This window comes from Acyrthosiphon pisum, chromosome A1 (assembly GCF_005508785.2).
Source record: "Acyrthosiphon pisum isolate AL4f chromosome A1, pea_aphid_22Mar2018_4r6ur, whole genome shotgun sequence".
NCBI lineage: Eukaryota > Metazoa > Arthropoda > Insecta > Hemiptera > Aphididae > Acyrthosiphon > Acyrthosiphon pisum.
In genome coordinates, this window is record NC_042494.1 from 98,185,300 (window position 1) to 98,192,501 (window position 7,202).

The 7,202-nt window shown below is 30.5% G+C and overlaps 1 long non-coding RNA gene across 2 annotated transcripts; it reads right to left on the bottom strand.

The window, feature by feature from the left end:
• Positions 1 to 6: 6 nt before the first annotated feature.
• LOC107884696 lies at positions 7 to 4,132 on the bottom strand. Of its 2 annotated transcripts, XR_001680084.2 has the most exons (5): positions 3,527 to 4,132; positions 2,513 to 2,781; positions 2,317 to 2,446; positions 2,061 to 2,240; positions 7 to 1,983 (listed from the first exon to the last, which is right to left on the bottom strand). It is a non-coding gene; the product is annotated as an uncharacterized LOC107884696 (long non-coding RNA). The 2 variants fall into 2 exon arrangements; XR_003839107.1 differs by having other exon boundaries at positions 7 to 2,240.
• Between the last annotated feature and the right edge of the window lie 3,070 nt (positions 4,133 to 7,202).

A 7,202-nucleotide genomic window follows, 5' to 3' on the forward strand; every position in this document is an offset into this window, starting at 1 on the left:
AAATAATTTGTTTTTTTTACTATTTTAGATTTGAGTAAATAGCTATTAATGATGTACCTACTGTAGATTTTACAATGTGTGAGATTTTTAGAATTTTTTTTTGTTTTATAGTTTATAATATAAACATACAACTGTACAATACAAAATGTTATACATTATAAAATATAAATCATCAAAAGTTAATCAATTTGCTTGAGACAGTACCAACTTACATGGGCCACATTTCTAACCAGAAGTTAACCTACATTACATATTTTAAAAGATATACAAGTAAAACAAATTGAAGGTATGATAGGTAGGACTTTAACATTGAAAAAAATTGTCTGATATGAGATGGGCCAAAAAAAAAAATGAAATTAATTTACAATGATTATTTAAGAACCAAAGAAAACAATAATTGTATAACACTTTTTTGTTTAAAATAAATTAAAAAAAAAAAATTAATTCTGAAAATTACTACCAGTCATGAGCATTGATATTTTAAAACATTTCTTACCACTTTAGTAAAACTTCAATGATTTGAAATTTTATTATTTTTACTAATTGTAGTATTTGAACTTATAATACTACGATTTAGGTATCTTTTTAAAGATGGATATATTCTGCAAAGTGTAAGTTACATCTACTAAACAACAACATGTGGACCTGAGAGATATGAGTTATAAATAAATGTAATACTATATATAAAATAAACAATTCATATTACTAACCTATGCCTTTAATTAAGGGGTACAACTTATTAGTTTATACCGTCCTATATGAAATTTTAGATGTTCACAATGTTCACACACTTCAATAGAACTTTATATTTGTATCAAGTTGCCACTTACTCCCAATGTCCCAAAATACAGATCCAATTGTCATAACAATCAGATCAATAATGACGAATTCTAAAATAACTTTTTGTTTCTAAAAACAAATGTAGTTGATAACCGTACATAATATTATCATCATATTTATCAATATTAGGTATGGGATTTGGTAAAACTACAGTAAATAAAGAAAACTAATAATTTCAATCTAATTCCACCAGGTTCTTATATTCTATAAATTAAAATAATAATAAAAAGGCTGGTTACGCTTTGCTGTACATTACAAGTCGTGTGGGTGGTGGCTGGTAGGTCAGTATTATGGATGTGTTAAATTTAATTTAATGATATAAAATCATTTTATACAAAAAAAACGATACTGAGCGAAGAGCCAAAGACTGTTAGCCTATATTACAATACAAGTACCCACATTTTATGGTAATGCTGTTAAAGTAATTTATTCTACTTTTAGTAAAACAGTAAATTGAATGAATTTTTACCAAAAACATTCTATTTGGTATACTTTAAAAGGTTCAAGTAGGTACAGTATAAACAGTACTTATGAAAAATCTAAAATAATGTAAACCCTTGACTATTGAACATTTTATACATTTTTAACTACTAAATAATTTGCAAATTATTGATGAATTTTGTCAACATTTGAACTTTAAATGCTTATGAAAAATAGTGGCTATGTATCTTTAATATTTTTGAACAGATAAAGATCCTTTATCCTTTTCTTACAAGATCCTTGTGTTACATTTTCAAACTCTTTGACATAGCAATGAACTTTTTTTGATACTAATTGTAATAACTTAACTAATAAAAATGTCTTATCCCTATAATTAGTTCAAAAAGAGTAAAATTGTTTTAAAAATTGTATGGTATATAGAAAATGTTAATTGGAACATTCGGTGAAAAAATCATGTATACATAGTTTTTTTTTTAGTCACACCAAAAAAACAAAATCAAGTTTTGTCAAAAATATTTTTTAAGGAACTTTATAGAGAAGCACTAAGCATTTATTTGTATTTTACTTTTAAAGCAAGCTAAGGATATTTTAAGATTTTAACATATAAATATTTATGTATTCATTTATATTGACTACACAGGCTAAGCCTTTTTGATACAAATACATATAAGCCCACGCACACAATTAGATATACAATGTGTCCTGTGAACAGATGGGTATGTTAGTTAATGGCACATTAAAATGGCTTTAAAATTAAAACCTATCAATAATATTCTCACCTTTAAGTTTCATAACTTGCGCCAATATTGTATGGCTTGATCTGAGCCGGCAGAATGATCTTCGAGAAAGTTAACATCTGAAAAATTGTCAATACATCGGCTCGACTTTCTAGTTCCTTATATGTGATACATCAAATATTTCAGTTTTGAAAACCAGAATAAGTATAATCCAAGGTATGACTAAAAACAATAAGCCACTAAGTAACTTTTAGTTTTGGCAAACATTTAAAATCGGAGACTTGAGTAATATACTTACATAAGTGTGTGTGAATTACACATTATTAAGTTTCTAAGGCTTTTCTGGGTAGATTAAAGTCATCAACTGTAACATCTCCAAATTCTTTGTTAGACGGTTAATTTTCATCTAACTCATCGTGAGAAATATTCTGAAAATGCTTAGTTATAAAAAATATCTAAATACCTAATTCATGAATTATATTTAATGATTTTACCTCTTATTACTTACTAGTCTTACTCAGAGTTGTTGTAAATTATTAAAATTTATTTTATAATGTTTATTCTACTTCTCTATTCCATACAAGTTGTATGGATTATGTTTTGAAACAGTCTCTTGCCATGATATATACTAATTTACTGAGCCTTGTTTATAATCAATGATTTTGAAATGATTACCGCAGATTCTTTGACAGATAGAAATTGGGTAATCATTTAATTTGAAGATTTTTAGCCATTATTTCCTTCAATTTTCTTTTTTTTAAATCTATAATTGTAAACAAATTATCAAATTAGACAGACCCATATTAATAAGAAAACTTACTGTAATATAATATTTTTTATTTTATTTTTAAATAGTATATTTACAATCTATACAACAGACAAGGTATAATAAGTAAGTATGGTGACATAAAATAACATTAATAAGAATAGGAAGGCTCCCAGCAGTGCCATCTGACCAGAAATTAGGTTTTATTTTTTTATTTTTAGTTTTTCATTTTTCTTGCTCAAAGTTAATATTTTTTTTGAGCATTGAGCATTGAGCAAGTCTCTTGGCCATTTTCTCTTTAACCTTTTAGGAATGAGTGAGGTAGTGGATAGATTTTTAATTAGTGGATTTGAATGAGCGCGAAGTTTTGAGAGGAATTTTATGGAATGGAATTTGGCTAAGTCGTTGAGGGTTTGAATATTAAGGTCTTTGTGGAGGTTTTTGTTGGTTACATACTAAGGGGCAGAGGTTATTAAGCGTAGGCATATGAATTAGAATGCTTGCAAGGTTTTAGTGTTTGATGGCTTCGCTGGCCCCCATAGTTGGATGCCGTAAAGCCAAGCCGGAAGAATTATTGATTTGTATATCGTAAGTTTATTGGCTAGAGAAAGTTTCGATTTTAATAAGGGTCTCAGGAGATGCAGTCTAGAGTTCACAGATTTTGGTTTTTGTTTTAGCTCCAGTTAAGGCGTTTGTCAAATATTAACCCTAAGTACTTTACTTCGTCTGAAGAGCGAATTACTTTGTTATTAAATGTGACAGGTGGGCAATCAGAACTGCGCAATGTAAAAGTCACATGAGTAGACTTGTTTTCATTAATTTTTATACTCCACCGTTTTGTCCATAAGTTAATCATATTTAGGTGACTTTCGATCATCCGACAAGCAGTTGAGGAATTCTGATGTCACGCTGAAATTAGAGTGTCATCGGCATATGTACCAAGGAGAATGAAGTATGTTTTTGGGATGTCGTAGGTGAACACAGAATAAAGAAAGGGACAGATGCCGTTACCTTGTGAGACACCTGCTAAAATACGATAGCTGGATGAATAACTATTTTTAATACGAACCTTAAAGGAACGGTCAGATAGGTATGATTTTATTAATAAGAAATATGGTGCTGGGAGAACTTATTACTAGTTTGAAAATAATACATACAGATGAAAATTAAATTAATGTGGCGAAACGATACTTTGGATGTTTTATTAAAAAGAATACACTTATGCATTGTAATTTTTAACTAAAATGTATGAAAAGAACTCTGTACGAATGTAAGTAGTCTGTAGACTGTATTTCTGTTCAAAATTCAAATTTCAAATAATCGAATGATTCGAAAGTCGGCGAACAATAAAATAATATTATTATGTTGTTATTTATTTGATAACAATTATTATTACCACAGAATAATGTGTTATTCTGTGTTATTACTTTCATGGTAATAACTGATAAGTCAGAACGGTTATCTATTGGTGGCACTTCTGGCACATCCGAGCCCTAGTTAACACCATAGACCTATTATTAACTAGTTAATAGGTCTATGGTTAACACTTATTATTAGGGCTAGGATTTTGTAGCATTTGCATTTTCTTTCATAGTACTACAGGACATACCTAATCAAATACAAAATTCGATTCATTCATCACAGAGTTCAAATATGCAATTTTAATTTTGCTTTTTTTGCATTTTCTTATGATATTCGTAAATAAATGTATTTTCGGTACTTTTTTGTCAGTTTATTAGCTTTTTAATTAGTTTTTGTTAATTATACTCATATTTAACATTTTTAGAACATTTACGTACATATTTATCCAAATTATTATTAATAAATTTTAATTGTATTATTATATATTATACTTATTTCGTGATTTTGTAGTGAAATATTATAGCCTTATCGGAAAATATTTCTGAAAATAGATTCTTAGATTTTGTCAAACTGATTACCGAGTGGGGAGTAGTGGTTACGTAATACGTTGACATTTATCGACATTTAATAAAACAGTTTTTAATTTATTTTTTTCAATATTTATAAATTGTGCTCATAGTTATTTTAAGAATTACTTAGTGTGAACATATAAAAATGTGTTTAATAAATTGTTTTTTTGATATTAAAAATATTTTTCAGCTAAACTTAAAAATGTTCAAGTCTTTTTTAGTTGCATTTTCTTGGTTAAAATGCTTTTTTTTTGTAGCATTATTGGCAATTTTTTAATTCCTTTGTTGTAGGTTTTTAGTGCTTTATTTTCCTAGCCCTACTTATTATATAGTATACCTATAGACATGTAGTTTGTACTCTGATTTCTCCTTTCAGAAATCTTGTCTAATGTAGTTATGTTAATTTTGTAGGTTAGAAATTAGATTTAATACAATTTGAAAAAAAGTGGGAAGGACACGTTGGGGACACGCTTAATCAGCTGATAACAGATATTTAACCGGCCAAATTTGGCCGGTTAAACTGTGATTAACTTTAATCACAAACTGTACAACTGGCCCTAAGACTATAGAATATCAAAACACAAAACCATATTTTAAATTAAAACTAATGGTTTTATACACTTTCTATTTACAATGACTTATAAATATAGAAACCTTTTAAAACCCTATACATCGTCAATCCTAATTAATTTTTATATTAATATTTTGTTATTGTATTTTATGGTAAAGAAATCATTAATTATGGTTGACTGTATTTAGGTTTTAAATTATACTGGTGCAACACTAGCCGGGAGTCTTTAAGACCATGTTAAAAATTATGATAATTAGTTAGGTTCTATTTTCCTACCCTATAGCCTAACCTGGCCTAATAAATAATATTTAAATATTTTCTTTCATTGTTATGTGTACAATATCGCACACCTATTAACAGTTAGTAGGAAAAGATCATTGCAAAGCTTACGATGGTAATTAGTGATGATAGTCGTCCATTATCACCGTAGCTTCAACTATAATGGTATAACGGAGCTACACGTGTTCTGCTTTGCGTATAATTTGCTATGTTACGCACTTGTAAGATGGAGACAACACATGCGGGTATCACGTCCTCTTAATAATAATAATAATAATATATAGCGTCATTGAAGTAGGTTGTAGGTATGCACAAGCACATTATACAATATAGTACATTGTGTGGCAAGGGCGGGAAGTGAGATATTTCTGCCGCAATCGAGGACCGCATTTCATCCAAGACTGAAATTGCCTTCCCGCACGAGCCACACACGCCTCTGCGTTCATCAATCTCGGCAAAGGTAATGCACCAGGCGTGGTTCTAGGACTACATTTTCGTATGGGCAACAGTAGATTTATAATTAGGTTTTAAATGCGAATAATATTCCTCATTTCCTCCCCCTTCCCCAATAAGGAGTACCAGAATTTTTGGTATGGGCAGCTACCCACCCTGCCCATACGCTAGAACCGCCACTGTAATGAACTATGTACTATATGCAGGCCACAGGGATCTATGTAACAACCAGACTATTCTACGAAAACAATTTCATGAAAGAAAATTGTTTGCGTGTCATGCAGGGGAAGTTACAATAATATGAACATAGGCGTAGGGTTGTCAAATTTTTCCAGGCTCAGACATGTAACGACTCGTGGGGGGGGGGCTATTATTCAAACTGCGAGTACTAAGCCCCCCAAGCCACCTCCTAACTACGCCTATATGAATATGAATATAAGATGTAACATTGTAATCTATATAAAGTTTATGTTATGTAAGGACCGTGCCACCTTGGTATAGATTTCAGTGTAGCTCGAAGAACATTATTCGAAAGGGATTATTGATCCCCCAAATCCCCCCCCCCCCCGTAAATACGGCGCTGCGACCCACATGAAGCCGATGCCACAAGGGAAAAAAAGGTACCTATGTATATTGTATGCAGCAGTGGCGTGCCGAACTGACAAGCAGACCCGAGACAAACTATACAATTTGATCCCCCTCCCCACCACCAACAGTTTTTTCACTATTTTTTTTTATTATTCAAAATAATAAATATTATTAAGTTTTTTTAGGTATAAGTTGCACATCTATACTAACATACCCACCCACCCACCCAAATTTCCCTTGAGGCAATTGCCTCAAAAAATGACTGTTTGGCACATCACTGGTATGCAGTATGAAGACTAGAATATTCTATACTCTATTCAGAATTACCTTTAGCACTTTAGCGCATGCGACAGAGCCACTATATATAGCGTAAGGCTAATGACCATAGAACATAACACAACATTAAAGCACGATTTTGGGAAAGCTCCATAGGCGCATATAGGGGGGTGCTTGGGGATTTTTATTAAATTATTATTTGTATTGGGATTACCGGGAAAATTAATATTTTCCCTGGGAAGTTGCATGGCGACTTTGAGAGTTCTTTGGGTGATTTTAAAGATAGTGTATTTTAAGTGATTTACCGAACGATATTATAT